At 36.8% G+C, this 26,945-nt stretch overlaps 1 protein-coding gene and 1 pseudogene across 4 annotated transcripts in view; both read left to right on the plus strand.

The window, feature by feature from the left end:
* The window catches only part of DIAPH2 (diaphanous related formin 2), a 1,008,663-nt gene that overhangs the window by 971,085 nt on the left and 10,633 nt on the right, over positions 1 to 26,945 (plus strand). The gene's annotated exons all lie outside the window — the stretch shown is intronic.
* Positions 15,458 to 18,398, plus strand: LOC101081613 (annotated as a pseudogene).

Below are 26,945 nucleotides of genomic sequence, written 5' to 3' on the forward strand. Positions count from 1 at the left end.
TTTGTCAAATGCTTTTTCTGCATCGATTGACAGGAACATATGGTTCTTTTCTTTTGTTAATGTGAGGCATCACATTGATTGATTTACAAATATTTAACCTGCCCTGCAGCCCAGGAATGAATCCCACTTGATCATGGTGAATAATTCTTTTTATATGCTCTTGAATTCAATTTTCTAGTATCTTGTTGAGAATTTTTGCATCCACATTCATCAGGGATATTGGCCTATAGTTCTCTTTTTTTTGCTGGGTCTCTGTCTTGTTTGGGAATCAAAGGAATGCTGGCTTCATAGAATGAATCTGGAAGTTTTCCTTTACTTTCTATTTTTTGGAACAGCTTGAGAAGGATAAGTATTATCTTTACTTTAAATGTGTAGTAGAATTCCCCAGGGAAGGCATCTGGTGCTGGACTCATATTTGTTGGAAGATTTTTGATAACTGATTCATCTTCACTGGTAATGGGTGTGTTCAAGTTTTCTATTTCTTCCAGTTTGAGTTTTGGAAGTATAGGGTGCTTAGGAATCTGTCCATTTCTTCCAGGTTGTCCAGTTTGTTGGCATATAGTTTTTCATAGTATTCCCTGATAATTGCTTGTATTTCTGAGGGATTGGTTGTAATAGTTCCATTTTCATTTGTGATTTTATCTATTTGCGTCCTCTCTCTTTTCTTTTTGAGAAGCCTGGCTAGAGGTTTATCATTTTTTTTTTTATTTTTTCAGAAAAACAACTCTTGGTTTCATTGATCTGCTCTACAGTTTTTTTTTTTTTTTTTAGATTCTATATTGTTTATTTCTGCTCTGATCTTTATTATTTCTCTTCTTCTGCTGCGTTTGGGGTGTCTTTGCTGTTCTACTTCTAGTTCCTTTAGGTGTGCTGTTAGATTTTGTATTTGGGATTTTTCGTGTTTCTTGAGATAGGCCTGGATTGCACTGTACTTTCCTCTCAGGACTTCCTTCACTGCATTCCAAAGCGTTTGGATTGTTGTCGTTTCATTTTCATTTGTTTCCATATATTTTTTACTTTCTTCTCTAATTGCCTGGTTGACCCATTCATTCTTTAGTAGGGTGTTCTTTAACCTCCATCCTTTTAGACATTTTCCAGACTTCTTCCTGTGGTTGATTTCAAGTTTCATAGCATTGTGGTCTGAAAGTGTGCATGGTATGATCTCAGTTCTTTTATACCTATTAAGGGCTGTTTTGTGGCCCTGTATGTGATCTATCTTGGAGAACGTTCCATGTGCACTTGAGAAGAAAGTATATTCTGTTGCTTTGGGATGCAGAGTTCTAAATATATCTGTCAAGTCCATCTGATCCAATGTATCATTCAGGGCCCTTGTTTCTTTATTGATTCTCTGTCTAGATGATCTATCCATTGTTATAAGTGGAGTATTAAAGTCTTCTGCAATACCACATTCTTATCAATAAGGTTGCTTTATGTTCGTGATTAATTATTTTATATATTTGGGGGCTTTCACAATCAGTGCATAGACATTTATAGTTGTTAGCTCTTCTTGATGGATAGACCCTGTAACTATTATATAATGCCCTTATTCATCTCTTGTTACAGCCTTTAATTTAAAGTCTAGTTTGTCTGATATAAGTATGGCTAATCCAGCTGTCTTTTGACTTCCAGTAGCATGATATAGTTCTCCATCCCCACACTTTCAATCTGAAGGTGGCCTCAGGTCTGAAATGAATCTCTTGTAGACAGCAAATAGATGGGTCTTGTTTTCTTATCCATTCTGATACCCATGTCTTTTGGTTGGAGTATTTACTCCATTTACATTCAGTGTTACTATTGAAACACATGGGTTTAGAGTCATTGTGATGTCTGTAGGTTTCATGCTTGTATTGATGTCTCTGGCACTTTATGGTCCTTGCAACATTTCGATCACAGAGTCCCCCTTAGGATCTCTTGTAGGGCTGGTTTAGTGGTGATGAATTCCTTCAGGTTTTGTTTGTTTGAGAAAACCTTTATCTCTCCTTCTATTCTGAATGAGAGACTTGCTGCATAAAGGGTTCTCGGCTGCATATTTTTCCTGTTCATCATATTGAAGATTTCCTGCCATTCCTTTCTGGCCTGCCACATTTAACTAAATAGGTCTGCTATGACCCTTAATGTCTACCTTTGTATGTTAAGGCCCGTTTATTCCTAGTTGTTTTCAGAATTCTCTCTTATCCTTGTATTTTGCCAGTTCTACTGTGATAATTAATGCAGAATATTGATTTAAGTTATGTCTGAAAGGAGTTCTCTGTGCCTCTTGGATTTCAGTGCCTGCTTTCTCCCCCACATTGGGGAAGTTCTCAGTTATGATTTGTTCAAGTACATCTTCAGCCCCTTTCTCTCTCTTCTTCTTCTTCTGGAATTCCTATTATATGGATATTGTTCCATTTCATTGCATCACTTTGTTCCCTAATTCTCCCCTCATATTCCTGGATTTTTTTATCTCTCTTTTTCTCAGCTTCCTCTTGTTCCATAATTTTATCTTGTAATTCACCTATTCTCTCCTCTGCCTCTTCAATCCATGCTATGGCTGCCTCCATTTTATTTTGTACCTCATTTATAGCATTTTTTAGTCCATAATAACTATTTTTTAGTCCCTTGATTTCTGTAGCAATAGATCTCTGCTGTCTGTATGCTTTTTTTCAAGCCCAGTAATTAATTTTTTGACTATTATTCTAAATTCTTATTCCATTATATTTTCAAATTGGTTTTGATCAATTCGTTAGCTGGAGTTTGTTTTGAGAATTCTTCCATTTTGTCATTTTGGGTAGTCCCTGTGGTAGCTCCAAACTGTAAGGCACTTTCCCTGTGCTGTCTGGAGAAACTTGTGTTGGTGAGCGGGGCCACAGTCAGACCTGATGTCTGCCCCCAACCCACCACTAGGGCCACAGTCAGACTGGTGTGTACTTATCTTCCCCTCTCCCAGTGGCAGGACTTACTCTGGAGTGGTGTGTCCCCATCTGTGCTGCTTGCACACTGCCAGGCGTGTGGTGCTGCTTCGATGGGATCTGGCCAAGGTTGTATTAGACTGGGTGGATCCACAAGCTGCACAGAAGTGGGAGGAGCAGGCTTAGATAGCTTTGCTATGGGTGGTCCCCTGCAGAAGGGGCCTTGCAGCACCAGGAGAGAGGCAGTCTTGTCAGAGGGATGGATCCACAGAAGCACATTGTTGGGCTTTCTTGAGGTGCAAGCAATTTCAGTGATGGGAACTGGTTCCCTTTGGAATTTCGGCTGGGGAATGGGAGAGGAAAATGGCTCTTGCCTGCACCTCTCTTCCCCCACCGAGCTCTGTCCTTTTGGGACTCAACAACTCTCCCTCCCGGCGTCCTCTCGCCCTCCCCAGTCTCTGAGAGCAGACTTTTAACATTACAGATGTTAAGTCCCACTGGCTGTCAGAACTCACACAGTCTGGCCCCTCCACTTTTGCAAGCCAGACTTTGGGGGCTCTGCCTTTCCTGGTGGGCTGCCCCTCCACCGCCTGGCTCCCTCCTGCCAGTTGTGTAGCATGCACCACCTCTCTGCCCTTCCTACGCTCTTCCGTGGACCTCTTGTCTACGCTTGGCTCTGGAGAGGCTGTTCTGCTAGTCTTCTGGCGGTTTTCTGGGTTATTTAGGCCGATGTGGGTGGAATATAAGTGATCAGCAGGAAGAGGTGATCCCAGTGTCCTCTTATGCTGCTATCTTTTGACATAACCCTGGAGACTTTACTGTTTGAAGGAGAGCAAATTTCTCCTTTTTATAAGAACACCAGTCATATTGGATTATTCCTTACCCTAATGACTTCATTTTAACTTATCACCTCTGTAAAGACCCTATTTTCAAATAAAGACACATTCTAAGGTAATACAGGGGCTAGAGCTGCAACATAAGAATTTGGGGGTGCGGACCCAATGCAATCCATTCATGATTCCATTCATCAAAATAAGGAGATGTGAACAGGAGAGAATAACATCAAAGTAAAGGAAATCATTTCATTTTGTATCTTAAATGTGAAGTCAATTGAGAGCAATCAGGAAAAATATTCAGAAGGTGAATGAAGCTGTAGACTAGAGCCCATGGAATGTAAAATTGAGATCCATTAGCATAAAGGAGGTAGAGTACTACAAGTTTTGCAAGTGGATGAATATCTCCATAGAGAATTCCACATAGGAAGTACATAGAATAATACGGGAAAGGGCAAAGAATAAAACCCTGAAAATTACTAACATATAAGGAACAAGGAAAAGAATGGTAGTTTATAATAGAAACAGAAAAGGATCAGGCAAAGAGGTAATTTGAAAATTAAGAAAGAGTAGTAATATGCAAACCGAGAGAGGAGAGAGTTTTGTGGAAGAAATAATTGTCAACAATATAATGTGCTATAGTGAGGTCAAAGAAAATATTAACTGAAATAAAAGTCCTAATCCTTAAGGCAAGAATGAGGTGTTGATTCAGAATAGGCCTATTCATAAATACAGCCATCATGGAAGATGCCCTATATTTTCAGTAGAATTTAATTCTATTTGTATTACTATAGAAAATAAAAGAATAAATTCATTTATAGAGTATAACATTTTATACTGATAGAAATTGTAGTTTTACGTGATCTAGTTATTCTTATATATAAGAAAGGATTCATTACTGGAGTATATTTTAAAAGGTAGCTAAATAATCCTGACAGAAACACTTTTGTAAGCAATGTATACAAAGTCTGCATTTGTATTGAGATTATGATATGTATGGTTATTGTATTTTATAACTAGTGCTCAGAATAAGATAAAATACAGCCTCTCAGAATGATGTTGTAATGTGGTTAGTCAAAAGAGTCTTCTAAGGAAATTTTTCCCATCGAGTTGTTGTCCATTTTTATGTGGTCAACACTGGGGATTTCAGTGCTGTCAAATGTCATTTTATGTACTACTTCACAATCTAACCATACATATTATCCTTTTCCCTCAGTTCCCCTAAAATACACAAAGCTATCTCCAGAACCAATTTCAAATTTTCACAATTAAACCCTTAGTAAAAGAAAGTATTGAAAAGATAAAGTAGAATTTGTTCAGAGACTATTTATTGGCTCACACAAATATGTGTATATAGGAAAAAATTGTATATTTATGTCTATAAGTACTCAATAAAAGTTTTGTTCAGAGAAAGAACCAATAGATATATATTGAATGGCTATTTAGTATTGAGAAGACTAATAAAGAGAAGAGATACATTTTCTGCTATCATGGAGCTATCATCTTGGAAAAGTAGTACATGGTAGTGAAAAGTGTGAAACTGGCTAAAATTAAAAGCTGAATAGTGTGATACAAGCTGAATTTGTGCTATCAGAATCTAGAGGAAAGAAAGATTAATGAAATACAGAGAGGTCGGGGATGTGGATTGGAATTGAGCTTTGAAAGATGAGTAGACTTTAATTGAGAGGAGGGAGAAGGCAGAGGTGGGCACATAAAAATCTGGAATATGTATAGTTGTCTTCATGAAACAATTATAAAGCCAACCAAACTAGATTTAAGGTAAGTAGGAGAAAAGAGGGGAAAATCTGATTGAATATAGTTGGGTTTATGTAAAACAAAAACAGAAAGTGTGTCATCCATAAATTTCCCCTTTACTTAGCTTCACAAATTTTAGAACCAAATTTATTGTGCATGTGTTCTTTTTTTTTTAATTGAAGTATAGTTGACACACAAGGTTACATTAGTTTCAGGTGTACAAAATATATTCTAATCTCCCTGACCTACTTCCTTCAGAGTACATCTGTTCATTTTTATCTTCATGTGCTTTTGCAGCGAATTTTAATCTATGAGCCCCCCAAAGTCTTTTTGGAAGTTAACTGGTTACAATTTTAGTGTTGTCATCTTTTTGTTTCACCACTTCAAATTTGAATTGAGCCAAAGTAGTCTTGTTCTAAAGTCATTGTAGCTTTTTAAGTTGGTGAGTAACGTCTCTTTGGGAAGACTAGTCTGAAATGTGGGTTAGAGGATGAGTTGAATGGAAGAAAGTCTGGGTATAGTGATTAGCCTAGCCAGTACCTGGTTTCTCAAATTTTAATAGTGGTAAAATTAGTTTATCTGCAGATTCATTTTAATGGGAATCTAATTTTTTGGTTCTTTGGTAATTGAAATGAAATTATGTTTAAGATATTGTTACCTAGGGGCACCTGGGTGGCTCAGTCAGTTAAGCATCTGACTTCAGCTCAGGTCATGATGTCACAGATCATGGGTTCAAGCCCCACATCAGGCTCTCTGCTATCAGCAGAGCCTGCTTCTAGTCCTCTGTCCCCCTGTCTCTCTGCCCTTACCCCTTTCACACTCTTTCTCTCAAAATAAATAAATAAACATTAAAAAATATATTGTTACTCAAATATCAACAAGTATAATAATAGGCACAAACTGCTTTAACAATTTTAATAAAACTATAAAACAGATAAAAATAAAATTAACATTAATATGTCTACTGACTTTAGATTTTATAGTAGAAAGATTTAGATTAAATACAGTTATATTTTTGACCTTACTGATACTAATGCAGATTATCTGTTGTATAAGTAGACTGTATATAATTGTAGTAATACTTTAAGGCTTTTCATCTTACTCAGGATATCAGACACCACATTGAATGAAAACTCTGATATTGAGCAGTTCTCAAATTCCAGCTTTAATAGGGTGTCAATTTGGTAATTTTGTAAAGTTGCCTTGCTTACATGAAGATAAAGCCAGGATGGAAATTTTTATAATATGGATATCTAATCCATTTATTGCTAGAATCAGGAATAGAAAAAAATCATTCAGTGCACACTTGCCCCTCTATTTACAGCTAATAAACAGTTGCAAGTTGCTCTACAAAGACCATATTCTCATTCTACCTCTGCTTACATCACATTAAGAAGATGGCACTGACTTCTTTGTCACAGGTCTTTATATGTCCAGCTTACCAATGCCATGGTGTGAAATAGTATCATACTCTGGGATGACTCAACTCTGAAATATTTTCTTCATATAATCGTAAAATTTTTGTTAGTTCAGTACACATGATGTTGCTTGGTTCTCATGTAATACAAAAACAAACAAATGTATACATCCATGAGCAATACACCACTTATAAGGTAATAATACAGAATATGTTTATGTCAACATTTTTTGCATAAAAAGGAATGTACAAAACTTTAAATATACCTTGCTTTAAGAAATAATGGCCTAGTGAGCTTTATTGACTATTTTTTAAATGAAGTTGACCCCAATATTAGGAATTACATCATGTAATTAATTCATGTCTTTGTTATATTGAACTCTATTTTAGAGCAGAAACTTATTCAGGACACCTTAAGAAATAATGGGTTTCACTTCTTTCTGTGTGTCTGTTCATTCTTTTCTATTTCTCTGTCAACCTGTTTATTTTCCTGTTGAGTAGTACCTTCCATCACAAAGTATGTCACATGGTACTAGCCAGCGTATGAATCAGCTACCATTGTGGGGTGCAAGTGCCCATCATTGTCCACTCAGTGGCCTATTTTTTAAAAAAAGCCTACTCAGTTCTCCTTCCCTAAGTAAAAAATTATGAGCAGGACAGTTCCAGCTAGAAGTCGTGTTAAGCATGTAAAATACAATGATCTGAGGAAACGGTTTTTGCTTTATGAAAATATTACCTCTTTCACATTCAAGGGAAATGAAAGTATAAGTTATACTCATTGTCTCCCCTTACTCTGCAGCCTTCTGCAATATGGCCTCTGCTCCCCCTATTATACTGAAATTGTTCTCAGTAATGCCTTCATGTTTCTGATATAAAGCTGATAAGTTTTCAACTTTTAAGTCATCTTTCTACAGCATTGGATATTGCTTATTGCATTTTTCAAAATATTTACTCCTTTAGATTCTATAACGTGCTCTAATATTTCATTCTGTACCTCTCTGAATACTTGCTGTCTGTTTTCTTCGTGGACTTAAATATTTCTTCATCTCTTAAATATTAGTATTTTACAGGAAGTGATCATTAGCCCACTGCTCTTCTCATTCTATATACTTTCCAGAGTGGCAGCTTCAATTACCTTCTATATGATAAGTCTTCCAAGTCTTCATACTCTTTCTAGATCTCTCCTGTGAAATTTAGCCTTGTAATATTTAACTGCCTACATCTCCAACTTTAAAAATCATGAACTGAACTCATCATATTCTCCTTGAGTGCAACTCCTCCTATATGCCCTATCTTAGTTGATGGGACCACCATTTTCCAAATGTATAAACTAGAAATTTTAGAATTATCTTGAACTCTTTTTCCTCCATATTCAATTAATCCCTGATTCTGGTCTCATCACCTTTAAACCCCTCTACTACATGATTACCAAAATTAACTCTCTTTTAACAATTTCACCCCCTATTGTACAAGTAATATCCAAGAGCCCTAATATGGCACATAAGACCATCCATGATCTGGATATTACTTCTCTGTCCTCAGAGCCTGTAGCCTTCTGCTTTTAATCAGCACTGATTTGCTTGTAGTCACACACATTTTTTTTTCTCATCTTTTCTCTCCCATTACTTACAGTGTTTCCTTTTACTGGAATATACTTTTCATCCAGGCTAATTCATCCTCATCCTTTAAGAATCAATTAGGATATTGCTTTGTGTATAAAGCCTTCTCAGAGATGCTTTCCCTGAGGCATGGCTAAGTGTTCTATTTCTGTGTTCCTGAAGAGTATAACCCTAATCATAGTATGCACTGTAATGCTATTATAATTATGTTTACATGCTACCCCTCATATAAGTGAAAATACCTTGAGAAAAATGGCTGGGACTTTTCATTTTTATATCAGGGGATGTAATATAATCTAGGTTCTAAAATTGACTCACTGAAAACTATGCAGCAGACTACAGAAGAAGCCCTAACACATCTCATCAGACTAACTTTTACATGAAGAGGCCACAATCACTACATACCTGCCTTTAAATAAGAGACTGGATCATTTATCTCTGGCACTATGTGAGGCACATAGTCAGTATTCAAGAAAGGATTATTGAAATACATTTCACACCACTTTTTTGGGAAGAGGGAAATATACTTGACATGGGAATAGACCCTGGTTATAATGGCAAGGCTCCCTGTTTCCAGTGAATAGGAAACCAAGTTAAAGGTCATTGAAATACCGCTAGAAAAAAAAATGAGTGATCAATTTTGCTAGATACATAATTCAAGCCAGACTAAAATCTCTAGAAATCATCTCTTTCTACCCTAGGGGACAAATCTGTCTAGACAACTGGAATCCTAAAGCAGAGAAGTAATAGCAAACAGCCTGGCAACATTTCTCTACCCACTGGATGACAATAAGAAAAATAAATTGTTATAAAAGATTTTCATTGCTTCCCAAGGGCATAAAAATATCCCAGCCTATTATGTCTTATAAAATCAATAAAAATTCTAAAGCTTGATAAATTCTGATTTACTACCTGACCTTTATTAAGTCTTTGTTATTATAGGCTAATCTGAAAGTCTTTCATAAACATCTGTTTGATTCTTATCTCATTGTCTCCAAAGTGACTAAAACATGTCATCATCTCCATAATGACACTGCCTAGACTTTAAAAAATATAAGATCTCGATCCTGAAACCTTTCTAATGTGACTTTTGTAATATCAAATATAAATTTGGTCTGTATCAGGTTCCATTCTTGTCCTTTTACATTATTGCCTCATTTAGTCCTTGTAACTATTTTTTTCTAGTTCTTTATCATTTTGTAATTTAAATTTTAGTCATCATACAGTGCAATATTATTGTCAGGAGTAAAATTCAGTGATTTATCACTTACATATAACACCCAGTGCTCATCCCAATAAGTGCCCTACTTAGCACCCATCACCCATCTAGATCACCTCCCACCCACCTCCCTCTGTCAACCCACAGTTTGTTCTCTATCATTAAGAGTCTCTTGTGGGGGCGCCTGGGTGGCGCAGTCGGTTAAGCATCCGACTTCAGCCAGGTCATGATCTCGCGGTCCGTGAGTTCGAGCCCCGCGTCAGGCTCTGGGCTGATGGCTCGGAGCCTGGAGCCTGTTTCCGATTCTGTGTCTCCCTCTCTCTCTGCCCATCCCCCGTTCATGCTCTGTCTCTCTCTGTCCCAAAAATAAATAAACGTTGAAAAAAAATTAAAAAAAAAAGAGTCTCTTGTGGTTTGTTTCTCACTCTTCTCTCCCCCCCTTCCCATATGGTCATCTGTTTTGTTTCTTAAATTCCACATATGAGTGAAATCATATGGTATTTGTCTTTCTCTGATTGATTTAGTTCACTTAGAATTATACATTCTAGCTCCATCCACATCATTGCAAATGGCAAGATTTCATTCTTTTTGATGGCTGAGTAATATTCCAATATGGTGTGTATACACACACACACACACACACACACTCATACACACCACATCTTTATCCATTCATCAGTCAGTAACTATTCTTTTAGCTAGTCTTTAAATATTATTTTCATGTTCACAAAGGGGAAAATAAGTTTAGGAAAACACAGCTATTAAGTGACAGAACAAGGATTGAACTCATCTCTGTAATGGAAAGGTGTAGATAACCATTAGAGATAGAAACCACTTTCCGTTTGAGGACTGTTGACTGATCCTTGTGTGTGTATATATGTGTGTTTCATGTCTATCAAAAGATTAATGTGGGACAAATACTAAATTATCACATTTAATTGTGTTAATACTCTATAATCTAAGTATTATTATTATCATCATTTTGCAGCTGAGGAAACTGATGTTTAGAAAAATTCATTTTGCAAATACATAAGTGTGATGATGGCCCATTTTATTAGAAAAACTGTGTCTAGTAATATACATTAATCAGTTCAAAGACTACATATACCAGTTAGCTTAAGTTTATTCTATCATTACATCTTGCATCAGTACAAATGAGTATGCTTTGTGCCAAGACTCCCCCTCTACCCCACACATTAACCTGGAAGAATAACCCAGCATGCATGTCTTGTTGAAAATGGATCAGTATTGTTTACCATCAAAGGACAGACTTATTTTAATTTTTCATTTATAGGCCACATTGCTACAAAACAATTTTTAATTCCATTTGATTTTGCCTTTGAAGTAAAACTCCATAGATGCTGTCATGACATACCTCATTATCTTTCTGAATTTTTACTCGTCTTTTTGGAGAAAGACAATGTTTACTTCTTAAGACTAGAACTTTTAGGGGCTCCTGGGTGGCTCAGTCGGCTAGGCATCCGACTTCAGCTCAGGTCATGATCTCACGGTTCATGGGTTTGAGGCTGTATCAGGCTCTGTGCTGACAGCTCAGAACCTGGAGCCTGCTTCAGATTCTGTGTCTCCCTCTCTCTCTGCCCCTCCTCTACTTGCACTCTGTCTCTCTCTCTCTCAAAATTAAATAAACATTTTAAAAAAGGACTAGAACTTTTAGAATTTTGAATCTAAAATTCATGAAATACTTTTATAAATAACAACAGTATATAAAGACAAATGCATTTGTGCTCTAAAACCAGCAGACTTGTTAGCCATTACTTTCTGATGAAGGAACATTTTAGGGCCCTTATTTAAGCAGGAAAATGGCACCTGATTTCTGTCTCCCCCTCCCCCTCCCGCCCCATTATAGTGTACTTAGTGATGGCAAATCAACAATGAAATTAATTCAGATTATTGAATCCTAGATTGCTTTTTAAGTTGAGAACAGCATGTGCTTTTGATCCGAAGCCTGAAATTTTTGAACTCTACATAGGTTGTGTCCCTTATTTGCCAATCTAATCATGATCAATGCCAAAAATTCCAAATTTATATGGAAAATATTTTAAAAAAGAAAAAATCATGATCCAACCAAAGATAACCACTGTTTTTATTGGTATATATTCTTCTAAACTTCTAAAATTGTCTTTTTTTTCAAAAATAAGAATATTATATACTCTTATAACTGCCTTTTCCACTTTTTTAAAATGTTTATTTATCTTTGAGAGAGAGAGAGAATGAGCAGGGGAGGGGCAGAGAGAGAGGGAGACACAGAATCTGAAGCAGGCTCCAGGCTCCGAGGTGTCAGCACAGAGCCCGATGGCTGGATGTGGGGCTTGAACTCATGAACCACTAGATCACGACCCTGAGCGGAAGTCGGATGTTTAACTGACTGAGCCACCCAGGCACCCAACCTTTTCCACTTTATAATGTGAACCTCTTCTGTCAAGTACTTATAGATCTATATGATAATTTACAATGGCTGGAGTGTATGTGTGTGCAGTGTATCCTTATGTATGTGGGTTCCATCCTTTATCTAATTTCATGATGAACAAATGGGCTATTTATGCTTTTCACTAGTTTAAACCATGTTGCAAAGAACACGGATATACAGCTATCCCTGTTTATACATTTGTCTGATAACGGAAGGACTTTCTTTATTCCAGTAGACTTAAAAATCAGGAAAGATTCTTTGAGAATTCTTATATGAGAATTAAGTTGCTAATTAGTAGCCATTTTTACTTATCTATACGTTCTACCTTGACTCAGGTTGTGCATAGATTGTCTTAGAAACTAAAATTACAAAGGAGCTTCTGTCAGTTACAGATATGACATTAATAAACTGTGTTTTAATTCTGTCCTAATTGCTCATATTTAAAACAACTGCTGACTGGCTTCTACCTTAAGGGGCAGTTTGTAATTTGAAATAATGGCACTAGCATCTGCTAAAGTGTCTGTGATGTTAACCATACAGGTTGCCTTTCTCCATACAACTGATTAAGTAATTAAGCATACGCTAACGTGGGAAACACAACTAATGGGAAGCACCTGTTTATAGGCCCACAAATTGAAGATTAATATCTTCTCTTCCCAAGGTCATAACCAGTGGCATATTTCTATAATCTGATCCCTTGTGGAATAGAGGCATCATGCAAGAGGAAGCCTGCCATTCCTGCCTTATATAGAAGCCAGTGAGCTGATATAACCTCAGAGTACCTAGGCCTACTAAAGTTGTGGAGTTGGGCTGACTACTCTAAAACTTCCATCATCAGCAAGAAGTAGGTAGTGGCAGAGCCAACAGATAGGTTGTACACGTTAAAGTAGTCTTAGAGTGATTCAGAAACAAAAGCAGATGACAAGTAAGTATATTCTAGGTCAGCATATTAGCAACAGAGCTCAGGCAGATAAAAAACAACTACCACAGAAAATGACAGAATATTTTCCATCATATAATCAATGTTAGAGAAGTGACTGATGCCTAATAATCTTAGCCATAAGGATCTATGTCACACATGGAGTAGAAAGTCACAGAGATGACAGATGGTAGGAAAAAATTGACCCTGTATTGCATTGTCATTTAAAAGCTAGTTTATTTGCACCAACCCAAATGGTTTCTCAAGCTCTCATCCTTGCCAAATACTCTTGGCCGAGGTCACTGCAATCTGTGTATGCCTTAATCAGCTCTTCTTCTTCCACTCTTGATAGTGCTATCTGCACTTCAATAACAGAACTTAACCAGATGATTCCAGAGAGCCCCATTTCTGCTGTGTGATTTTTTCCTGGTTTTTGTATTTTCTTTTGTTTTGTTTTGTTTTATTTTTTTTTCCAATATATGAAGTTTATTGTCAAATTGGTTTCCATACAACACCCAGTGCTCATCCCAAAAGGTGCCCTCCTCAATACCCATCACCCACCCTCCCCTCCCTCCCACCCCCCATCAACCCTCAGTTTCTTCTCAGTTTTTAAGAGTCTCTTATGCTTTGGCTCTCTTCCACTCTAACCTCTTTTTTTTTCCTTCCCCTTTCTGTTAAGTTTCTCAGGATCCACATAAGAGTGAAACCATATGGTATCTGTCTTTCTCTGTATGGCTTATTTCACTTAGCATAACACTCTCCATTTCCATCCATGTTGCTACAAAGGGCCATATTTCATTCTTTCTCATTGCCACGTAGTACTCCATTGTGTATATAAACCACAATTTCTTTATGTTTTGTTTTGTTTTAAACAGAACTGCTGTCTTTGTAAACCATTCAGGATTATTTTTTGATATTAAAATTAAAATCACATGTTTATGGAAAAAGCTATCACACAAATCTGGCTAATTTAGTGTATGTCCTCTTATTGTTTTCCTCCTTTTCCTCAAAAAAATATTAAATATGTATAGACATTCTGATTCTTCCTTTATACATCCATTGCTTCTCATGCCCTCCAAACAGGAAAAATTCGGTAAATAGTCAACAATATAAGGAACTAGAACTCATTTTTTTATACTCAAAAATTAGCAGCTCTCATTCTATTTCTTTTTGTTAAGATTCCGCCTATATTTTAAGGCCTAATTGGGATGAAGTTTTCTCTGGCCCCCAACTCCTGCACTCAAAGGATTATGACTTTGCTCTGCTCTGAACCGCCATCATACTTAAAACTGTAATAGATGCTATAAGAGACACATAGTTTTATGCTATAGTTGTTTGTACATTTTTCATTTCCTCCTAATAACTTATATAGGTGTTTATTATGGTACCTTGCAGATAGTTTATACAGTAAAAATTTATGGGTGGATGGAAGGAAGGAAAGAAGAAAGGGAAGGAAGGAGGCAGGGAGAAAGTGTTTCCTTTCCTTTCTTTATATTAATGGCAAATGATATTCTCTGTGCGTTGAGCAATATAGAAGAAGGTGAACCGAAGGGTCAGTGTCTGATTCATTGCTAAAGATTGGATGGTTACTTAATCAACAGATAGCTTTTGATAAATTGCTATGTGTAATCCACTGTGAAAGATACCTGAGAAGTTCTGTTATAGTTTGTGTGGTTTCTATTGGTATGTTATTCAATGTTAGTTTCACATATATGACTTACTTGGGAATTGTTCCAACTATTTTTATAATACTTCATATTTTTATTTGTTGCCTTTTCTCACATTTTCCAGGTATGCAGTCATCATTATTAGACTTTCAACCTCACAGAGAGAAAATCTGTCTTAAAGCCCAATTGCATCTCCTAGTAAAGAAACAAATATAATGCATGGCTAATGTACAAAAACAAGGACATTTAAAAAAAATATATTCACTAGGTTTGACATTGAGTCCAAAGATAATCAATAGCAATGACTATGACATTTGAAATACTGAACAATATACTGATTTTTCTTCTGAGCTACATTTTTGCAAAATCCTTTGAGATACTCAAGTTATCAATTATGTAAATGCTAGTCATTTAAAATCCCAAGAGGTTGGTTATACGTTATGAAAATATCATTTTTATGATAGATAAAAATAAGTATTGCATATTTTCTACATTTGTAGCTTAATATGGATTAAATTTTTAATGCCTTGAAATAATATTGTACTCTGTGGTTTTACTTTTATCGCATATTTCAATCTTTCTAAAGTTGCTATGATTGAGTTTCTTTGATAATGTACCTTTATTTTACTATAAGACTTGATAGTTTGCAAAATATGAGGTTCATAATAGAGATATAGAATAGAGTTACTACCTAGCAGGGAGGATAAGAAGAAAGTGAGATATAGAAAAGTGATTTAATCTCACTACTGCAGTTTTGTAAAATATAATTTGTTTTTCCCCTAGCACAGCAGAATTTCATGCTGATAACAAGCTACTGAATTAATAAATCCATTGCAACTATCAAGGCTTTTCCTTTAATAACATAATGAATGCTGAGCCTTAAGAAAAGGAAACATATTCTTTGCACAGATGTTACCTCTTGCAGATCTATCCCTAAACATAGGAAAAATACCAACACCATATTATGAGCAATATCAATATGAAAATAATTTGTGCATATCAATTAGAATACTGTATTTTCCACACAAAAACTCATTTCCTGGAACACATTTCCTTATTTTCCAATTGGAAAGACATTTAGGGTCTATTTTGCTATCATTACATGTGCTTAACTCCAATTACATTTAATGGGAGTTGTGTGTCTATAGTCACAGTAGCCTCTGAACTACTTTAACATTATTGCTTTCCATTACCATTCTCATTAAAATAGCTTTTCATCTCTTCTCCCAACATGAACTATCACAGTAATCTGGGTTTCTGTTTTCTTTGCATGGATTTATTTCATGTGATGAAAGATATAGATTACACAACATGATCTGATTCTAGTTTTAAGAACATTATGATGTCATTGAGATTAGAATAGGGCTAGAACTATTTAATTTTTAACTAGAGGTAATTGAGTGGCTTCTAAACATCCATTTTAGCACAGTGACTGATGTATACAATTTTGTTGGAATAAAGTAAGTTGAGAGAGCAGCTGATCACAGTCCGGAGGTGAGGCTGAACTCTGAGGTGTTACATTATAACTGACATGCAAACTCTGGTAGAAAGATTAGAGAGGGCAGTGGCCCACCTGGAGATAGTATCCCATACCTCTGACATGCACTGTAAGTATGGAGACAATGCTCCAAAAGGAGCAACTCCATATGTGCAAGCATTTGACTCACTGTTTAACAGTCCTGTGGCAGAGTAAAGAGATCAGTAAAGAGATTGGGGGAGATGTACAGAAACATGTGAAGATGGTTCACACAGGCCTGAGGTTGGAGTGAGTTCTCTTGGTTACAGCCTCTCAGTGTCAGCAGACAGCAGGCAATAAGCTTTCTGATTTGTTGGCATGCATCTCAGAGCAGATCCAAGAAGTGGTAACCTTCTGGGAGAAAAACCAAGGCAGCAAGTTGTTCAACCACCTGTTAGCTGTCAGGGAAAGTATCCAGACCCTGGGCTGGGTGGCTGTGGCACCCAAGCCTGGTCCCTATGTGAAACAAATGAATGATGCTGCCATGTTTTATACAAACTGAGTCCTCAAGGAATACAAAGATGTCAATAAGAAGCATGTGGACTGGGTCAAAGCTTACTTGAGTATATGGACAGAGCTACTGGCTCCTTAATAGGAGTTCCATACCACTGGACTGGTCTGGAGCAAAACAGGGCCTGTGGCAAAATAACTGAGCGGATTGCCATCTGGACCTTCTGCTGAATCAGTTCCTCCTCCTCCCCCACAAGGCCCACCTCCCCCACCAGTCCCCACCAGTTCTGGCTCAGATGAGTCTGCTTCCCACTCAGCACTGTACAGATTAACCAGGGGGAAAGCATCACACATGCCCTGATACATGTATCTGATAACATGAAGACTCACAAGAACCCTGCCCTCAAGGCTCAGAGTGGTCCAGTACGAAGTGGCCTCAAACCATTCTCTGCACCTAAACCAGGAGTCAGCCCATCCCCCAAACCAACCACAAAGAAGGAGCCAGCTATACTTGAACTGCAGGGCAAGAAGTGGAGAGTGGAAAATCAGGAGAATGTTTCCAACCTGGTGATTGATGACACAGAGCTGAAACAGGTGGCTTACATATTCAAGTGTGTCAATACAACATTGCAAATCAAGGGCAAAAGTAACTCCATTACAGTAGATAACTGTAAGAAACTCGGTCTGGTGTTGGATGAAGTGGTGGGCATTGTGGAGATAATATTAGAGCAAAGTTCAGGTAGTGGGTAAAGTGCCAGCCATTTCCATCAACAAAACAGATAGCTGTCATGTTTACCTGAGCAAGAATTCCCTGGATTGCGAAATAGTGCCAAATCTTCTGAGATGAATGCCCTCATTCCTACAGAAGGCGGTGACTTTAATGAATTCCCAGTCCCTGAGCAGTTCAAGACCCTATGGAATGGGCAGAAGTTGGTCACCACAGAGACAGAAATTGCTGGATAAGAGAAGTGCCACTGGGTTCTTTGCCCCCTCCCTCACACCTTGGGATAAATCTGTATCAAGACAGTTCTTTTCTAGATTTCCTCTACCTTTCTGCTCTTAAACTGCTTATTCGCTCTGAGAAGCACAGCTACCTGTCTTCACTGAAATATACCTCAGGCTGAGATTTGGGTAGGAAAGCAGGTCAGTTGATCTTTTGCAGGAAGGTGCAGCTTTTCCATGTCAGCTCAACACCACCACCAGCCCATTCTTAAGGAACTGCACACCAGGACTGGTGTGTTTTAGCTTTCAGCCTTTGGGAGTTATTTGACCAACAAACAGTCTTTTGGGAAGAATAAAGCAGTCCCCAGGAATTAAAAGATCAGAATGTTCACATAAGTTCATCTTCTTCTAACAATGCAACGAAGGTAGCAGAGGCTGGTGTGATTCTAGCTGGTTCTTCTAACCAAACTAATTTTTCACTGTTGACAGGTGATGCAGGAGTCGTACTGGACCAAAGGCTAAAGCTTGGCCATCTAGCATTCCAAGCAAAATTAATTCCTGTAGGCATTCCTTTTATTCTGCATTCCATCCTGGGTCTGCCTGAACCTGAGAGAGTAGGTTCTCCTGTATCAGCTGCTGGGAAGAGCCCTGCACCCAGGCCAGTTAAAGGAGTCTTGGACCCTTTCTTTCACTGGGATCCCTGCCCAGCACCTTCCTACAGAGATGACTTAAACAAAAACAAAAATAAAACCAAAAAAAGGAAAACACACCATTTCAAGGAATCTGGAATTCCTTCTTCCATGCTATATGCCTTCCCTCCATCTTCACGGCCTCCTTTGCCCTGTCATGCCCAACTGCTTTTGGTTTCTGTCCAGGCACCTGAACAAAGGACTAAAATCTCCAGTACAGCCTGGTTTTAGGTCTTGTGTAAGAATCTTGCACAGCATTGCTAACGTAAATTACAGTTTTTCTTTCTAGGACACTAACCAAAATATGCAACTTTTTTGGTGAGAAGAGAGATTATCCTGTGACTTTTACCCATTTCCTGAGGCCTGTGGAAATAAACCTTTATGTACTTAAAGTTATATGGAAAATAGAGTAAAATTTATACCAAAAAATAAATAAATTAATTAAATAAGTTGATATAGTTTAATGCCTGTGATATCTGGTGGAAGCCAAATTTGTAAAACATAAAATATATGAGAAAATAAGGCTTAAAAACTTGAAGTACTAGACTTTATCAACAGCCTACAAAATGGTACATTTAATTCCAATTCAAATTTTGACAAGGCAAAAATAATGAGAATAAGCATATTGGAAAATCTCTTAAAGAATTGGTTTATCTCTTTTCCTTAGTGCTGATCTGTACTTATGTCCAGAAGAAAAGTGGTCATTTGGGCAGAAAAAAAGTGATTAGTGGACAGAGAAAGAAGCTTGTTAAGTCTTTAAGAAAATGAAGAACCTGAGGAGAACTCTTAAAAAGATGATTAGGGACTTTAGAATCACTTGACTCATTGGCACTCAACAAATAGACATCTGCCTAGCCTTACTAAGATAGCCTAGTTAGTACCTATTGGGTTTAGTTTTCAAGCTGTGTTGTTTTCAAGATGTTTTGTGATTATAGCATAATATAGAGTTCCAAAATTTTTCCTAAAAATACATGTTTTAAATGAAAATATAAATTATGAGAGATTATCTCCTTGACATATCAAAACATATTATGAATGAAATCAGAAGGTATTGGCACAAACATAGTTGGAAAGATGCTTAGGTGAATGAAACAGAAATGTACCCTAGTATAGATAATTTAACATGAAAAGAGGAATCATGAATCAGTGTAAACATTCATGATTTCTCAACAAAGGGACAGCCCATGTTCTCTTTGCAAGAAAAAAAAGAAAAGAAATCAGTGTGGAAACTTACCTGGCATTGTACAACAAAATAAATTCTAGGTCATTTAAATAGACAAATGTAAAAACAAATCAAACCTTAAAAAACAAGAAGAGATACAGTTGAATGTTAATCAGATCAACAGATTTAACTATGTAAAAAAATTAAAATGAGTTCCAGTCCAAAATGGTGGTGTTGGAAGACCCTGAACTCATCTCCTGCACATACACACTGAATCTACATCTACATATAGAGCAATTCCTCCTGAAGAAAAACTCAGAGCTGACAGAACAGCTTCTTCACAACAAAAGATAGAAGTACCACATAGAGAATGGCAGGTGAAATGGAGACATGATAATCATGAGAACCCTGCCCCTGATACTGTACACTGCGTGGTGTACTGAGGGACTGGGAGAGGATTCCTCCACCCTGGCACACAGAGTGAAAGCTCAAGTTTAAAAGGGAAACTAGAATATAAAGGAACCAGCCCTACAGCATTTGACAAATGACAAGGAAGCTGCTGGAATGCTCTCCAGGGTCAGAGTTTCTAGCAAGTGTCATTGTTTGTTTCCTCTCCATTTTCATAGTGCAGACAGAAGCAAGATCCCGGCACCCTAACCAACTGCCCACCTCAATGAATTCTGGGCCCCTAGCCCACATCAGCCCTAGTCATACTCCTAAGATGGCCCCATTGAAGCACATACTAGGACACTGAAGTCCTGCACCCAGTTCAGCAACAGAAGACCTGCCAGGACACCCCATGCATGGAGTAGCTGAGGACCTCCCAGCCAGCACCCTCTCCCAGCATTCATTGCACTAAGTCATCCTGGCCTATGCCCACCTGAGCTCCATCCATCCTACCAGGGCATCCCTTGCATGGAGTGCCCCAGGACCACCTAGCTCATCCCACCTCAGCTCCTGCCATCCAGACAGGGAGCCCCCTGGACAGAGCATCTCAAGCCCCTGTAGCCCATGCCTGCTTATGCTCAAATCATCTTGCCAGGGTGCCCCCTTGGAGGAATACCCCAGGAGCCCCAGCCAGCACTTGTTTTGGCTTCAGCTGCTCCACCAATGTGCCCTCTGTGTAGAGATCTCTGGGACCCCCAGTCCACTGCAGCTGTAGCCATCCCACTAGGGTGGCCCTGGTACTTAGTGCCCTAAGATCCCCATTCAGTGCCTACTATAGCTCTAGCCAGCCAGCCAAAGCAGACAGGCACACACAGAGATGTTCCTACACAAGTCCCTTTAATACTAGGAAAAATAGCTGTTGTGTGTAATTCATAGAAACAGACACAGAATGTCAAAATGAGGAGATAGAGCAATATGTTCCAAATGAAAGAAGAAGACAAAACCTCAAAAAAGAAAAAAAAAACTACACAAAATGGAGATAAGCAATCTACCTAATAAAGAGTTCAAAATAATGGTCCTAAAGTTGGTCACTGGACTTCAGTAGAGTAGATGAACTCAGTGAGAACTTCAGTAATGAGATAGAAAATATAAAAAGAAACAATCATAGTTGAAGAATATAATAACTAAAATGAAAAATACACTAGAGGGAATGAACAGCTGATTGGAGTATGCAGAAGAAGAGATCAGTGTTCTGAAAGACAGAGTAATAGAAATCATCTAAGCTGTACAACAAAAATAAAAAATAATTTAAAAATGAAGACAGGTTAAGGGAACCCTGGGACAACATCAAGTAAACAAATATTTTCATTATAGGAGTCCTAGAAGGATATTAGAGAGAAAAAGGAACAGAAAACTTATTTGAAGGAATAATAAATGAAAATTTTCCTACCTGGGGAAAGAAACAGACATCCAGGTCCAAGAATCACAGAGAACCCCCAAACAAGGTGAACCCAAAGATATCTACACCAAGACATATAATAATTAAAACATCAAAGATTAAAGAGAGAATTCTAAAAGCAGCAAGAAAAAGCAACTAGTTATATATAAAGGAAACCCCATATGGCTATCAGCTGATTGTTCAGCAAAACCTTTGCAAGTCAGAAGGGAATGGCATGATATATTCAAAGTTCTGAAAGGAAAAAAAAAAAACCTGCAACCAAGAATACTCTATCTGGCAAGGTTATCATTCAGAATTGAAGAAGAAATAGTTTCTCAAGCAAACAAAACGGAGACTTCATCACCACTAGATTGGCCTTACAAGAAATGTTAAAAGGACTTCTTTAAGAGGAAAAGAAAAGACCATAAGTAGAAGAAAATTATGAAAGGTAAAAATGTCATGAATAACAGCAAACATCTAGTAAAGATCAATCACTTATAAAGCTAGTACAAAGGCTAAAAGACAAAAGTAGTGAAATTAATTTTATCTAAAGCATTAGTTAAGAGACTCACAAAAATATGTAAAATATGACATCATATACATAAAACATGGAGGGGGGAAGTAAAAATGTAGTGCTTTTAGAATGTGTTTGAACTTAAACAACCAACAACTTAATACAGACTGATACATACTTAAGATGTTATAAATGAACCTCATGCTACACAAAAACCTATAATAAATACAAAAAAGAGAGAGGAATCCAAGCATAAGACTACAGAAAGTCATCAATCACAAGGGAAGAAAGGAACAGAGAAGAAATACAAAAACAATGAGAAAACAACGAAAGGACATACCTACCTATATATAAGTAGGGCATACATAACTATCTATAATTACTTTAAATATAAATGATCTAAATGCTCCATTCAAAAGACATAGGATAAAGGAATGGATTTTTAAAAAATCATTTATATCCTACCTACAATAGACTCACTTCAGACCTAAAGACACATACAGACTAAAGTAAAGGGATAGAAAAAGATCTTCTATGCAAATGAAAGCAAAAAAAAAAAGGGGGTAGCAATACTTGTATCAGACAACATGACTAAGAAGAGACAAAGATGGACATTACATAATGGTAAACCAGTCAATCTGCAAGAAAAGATAACAATTGTAAGTATCAATACACCCAACATAGCACCTACTTTCAGTTTCTCCCTTTATGTCTGATAATGGTTGCTTTATGTACTTAGGTACATACTAAAACTTTCATTATTTTCAGATTACATGATACTATATATAGATAATTCTAAAGATTCCATCAGAGAACTATGAGATAATAAAAAATTTGATAAAGTTATAGGATACAAAATTAATATACAGAAATCTGTTGCATTCTATACAGTAATAACAAAGTAGAATAAAGAGAAATTAAGAAAACAATCCCATTTACAACTGCACCAGAATAAACATCTAGGAATAAATTTAACCAAAGTGAAATATCTGTACTTCAAAAACTATAAAACATTGATGAAAGAAAAATGAAGATGACACAAACAAATGGAAAGATATTCTATGCTCATGGATTGGAAGAAACAATATTTTTTAAATGTTGATACTTTCCAGAGCAATTTACAGATTCAATGCAATCTCTGTCAAATAACTGGTACCATTTTTTCACAGAACCAGAACAAACAATACTAAAATGTGTATGGAACCACAAAATATCTCAAATAGCCACAGCAATCCTGAGAAAGAAAAAGGAAGCTGGAGGTATCACAAATCCACATTTCAAACTGTACTACAAAGCTAATCAAAACAGTATTGCACTGTCACAAAAATAGACACCAGATCAATAGAACAGAATAGAGAGCTCAGAAATATACCCACACTTATATGGTCAATTAACCTATGACAAAGGATGCAAGAATATGTAATGAAAAAAAAAGTCTCTTCAAAAATGGTGCTGGGAACACTGGACAGCTACATGCAAAAGAGTGAAACTGGACCGCTTTCTTGCACCATAAACAAATATAAAGTCAAAATAGATTAAAGACATAAATGTGAGACCTGAAACCATAAAACTCCTAAGAGAAAACATAGGCAGTTATTTTTTTTTTCATTTTAAAGGAACCTCCATACTGTCTTCCACAGTGGCTATTACAATTTACATTTCCACCAACAGTGCACAAGGGTTCCCTTTTCTCACATCCTCGCGAACACTTGGTATCCCTTGTCTTTTTTATACTAGTGACTGATGCTAGGTTATATCACATTGTGGTCTCGATTTGTAAGTACCATACAGGTCAGTAATTTCACTACTGAGTATTCAAGGAAAAAGAAAACACTAATTTGGAAAGAGATAAACCCCTATATTTATTGCAACATTATTTACAATAACCAAGATATGGAAGAGACCTAAGTGTGCATCAGTTGACAAATGGAAAAAGATGTACACACACACACACACACACACACACACACACACAATGGAATATTAACCATAAAAAGAATGAGATCCTGCCATTTGTGACAACATAGATGGACCTAGAGAGTATTACACTCAGTGAAATAAGTCAGGCAGAAAAAGACAAATACCATGTGATTTTATTAGATGTGGAATCTAAAAAACAAAACAAATGAATAAACAAGAAATAGAAACAGACTCATAAATACAGAGAACAAACTGGTAGTTGCCAGAGGGGAGTCTGATAGGGAGATGGGAAAAATAGAGAAGAGTAGTAAGAGGTACACACTTCCAGTTATAAGATAAACAAGTCATGGGGAAGAAAAATATAGCATAGGAAATGTAGTCAATAATATTGTAATAATATTGTATGGTGATAGATATAAGGATATTCATTGTGAGGCCTTTAGAATAGAAAAAATGGGGGCAACTTAAATGTCCAGCAGTAGATAAATGGTTAACCAAATTGTGATATATAATATAAAAAGAAGAGTATGTTGCCATTAAAAATTATGTTTTCAATATCATGTTTCAGGAATTTAATGACATGGAAAATTTCTACAATAAAATATTAAATGAAAGCAATACCAAATTGCACATATAGTTTGAGCTCAACATATGTATGCATTTTAAAGACACTATTCTGGTAAGAGTGAAGAGAACAAATCTGGTCAAATAATTGGCTGTCCTCCATGAAGAGATTATTCCCAAGCCTAATTCAGCTGCTACCTTCCAGTCATTTCTAGCAAGTATGAAGCTTTATCAATATAGGATCCCCCAAACCATGAAGACATAAAACATCTTTGGAATCAAGGGATAAAAGGGGGAAAATGTAAGTTTATATGAGACAGTTTCACTATAACAGTCTAAAATAAATTATCTCATCAGTGTTTGAAAAGCAAACAGCTACTCAATGGACATTTCCTGAAGCATCTTTAGTTTTGCTGGTTTTCTTAGCCTACATCACATAAACCCAGTCCTCTTTTTGTTGGAAACAATGCCTACCCACTGATGGGTAGCACTGATCTGCTACACCATTACTTTTGAAGAGCTTTGGAGAAAACAAAGTCCACAGTAAATCACACAGGTTTTCTTTTACTTTGTTTTCTTGCAATTAAAACTGGATATTTTGTAATACAGTACATACCAGACACATTTATTTTGTGTTACCCTGCTAGGAAGGTAAAGTGCATTATGTTAGGTTAACATTGATACATCTACAGGCCTATGAATACCAGGATGGAAACTGTTCTTCCATAGATGACAGATGGACCCCTAATATGAGGAGAAATTATTAATGGACGTGGCCTTTTATCACAGTTTTCTATCTCAACTTGTCCTACTCATGAAATATACTAGATATATCCTTGACCTTTGGCATACACTCTGAGGATTAATTGTGCATTCTGAGGTTACATACCATAGGCTTGAGTACTTTGGTCCATCTCACTTCATGTTTGGTTAAGTTTTATCTATGATATGCTTATTCCTCAGTTACTTCATTTGACAAAGTTTTCGATAAGAAGGAAGTTAGTGATGCAAGTCTAGCTATTAGTCTGAGCCTTTGGAATATTCAGGTACTTTATGGATGATGATGTGCCTTATACATAGTTGCTGAATAAATTGTTGCATGGATGGTTTTTATTTTATTTTATTTTTAATTTAGTTAAATTCAAGTTAGTTAACATATAGTGTAGTATTGGTTTCAGAAGTAGAGCCCAGTGATACATCACTTACATATAACACTCAGTACTCATCCCAACAACTGTCCTCTTTAATGCCCATCACCCATTTAGCCCATCCCCCACCCACCTCCCTCCAGCAACCCTGTTTGTCTCTGTATTTAAGAGTCTCTTATGGTGTGCCTCCCTCTCTGTTTTTTATCTATTTTTCCTTCCTTTCCCTTCCCTATGTTCATTTGTTGTGTTTCTTAAATTCCAAATATTAGTAAAATCATGTGATATTTGTCTTTCTCTGACTGACTTATGTCACTTAGCATAATACACTTTGTTCCATCCATGTTGCAAGTGCAAGATTTCATTCCTTTTGACGACTGAGTAGTATTCCATTGTGTATATATACCTCATCTTCTTTATCCATTCATCAGTTGATGGACATTTGGGCTCTTTCCATAATTTGGATATTGTTGATAGTGCTGTATAAACCTTGGGGTGCATGTGCCTCCTCAAATCAGCATTTTTGTATCCTTTGGATAAATACCTAGTAGTGTAATTGCTGAGTTGTAGGTAGTTCTATTTTTAATTTTTTTGAGGAACCTCCATACTGTTCTCCAGAGTGGCTGCACTGGTTTGCATTCCCACCAACAGTGCAAAAGTGTTCCCCTTTCTCCATATCCTCACCAGAATCTGTTGTTTCCCAAATTATTAAATTAGCCATCCTGACAGGTGTGAGGTGGCATCTCATCGTGGTTTTGATTTATATTTTTCCCTGATAATGAGAGATCTTGAGCATCTTTTCCTATGTCTATTAGCCACCTGGATGTCTTCTTTGGAAAAAGTGTCTATTCATGTTTTCCACCCATTTCTTCACTGGATTATTTGCTTTTTGAGTGTTGAGTTCTTTATAGATTTTGAATACTAACCCTTTATCAGATATGTCATTTGCTAATATCTTTTCCCATTTTGTTGTTTGGCTTTTGTTGATTGTTTCCTTCACTGTTCAGAAGCTTTTTATCTTGATGTCCCAATAATTCATTTTTTACTTTTATTTTCCTTGCCTCCAGAGGCACAACTGGTAAAAAGTTGCTGCAGCCAAGGTTGAAGAGGTTGCTGCCTGTTTTCTCCTCTAGGATTTTGATGGTTTCCTGTCTCACATTTAGGTCTTTCATCTATTTTGTGTTTATTTCTGTTTATGGTGGAAGAAAGTGGTCCAGTTCCATTCTTCTGCATGTCTCTGTGCAGTTTTCCAAGCACCATTTGCTAAAGAGACTGTCGTTTTTTTTCCATTGGATATTCTTTCCTGCTTTGTCAAAGATTAGTTGGCCATACATTTGTGTGTCCATTTCTGGGTTCTCTATTCAGTTCCATTGATCTATATGTCTGTTTTTGTGCCAGTACCACATTGTCTTGATAAATACAGCTTTGTAATACAGCTTGAAGTCCAGAATTGTGATGCCTCCAGCTATGGTT

Source organism: Felis catus, chromosome X (assembly GCF_018350175.1).
Source record: "Felis catus isolate Fca126 chromosome X, F.catus_Fca126_mat1.0, whole genome shotgun sequence".
Taxonomy (NCBI): Eukaryota; Metazoa; Chordata; class Mammalia; order Carnivora; family Felidae; genus Felis; species Felis catus.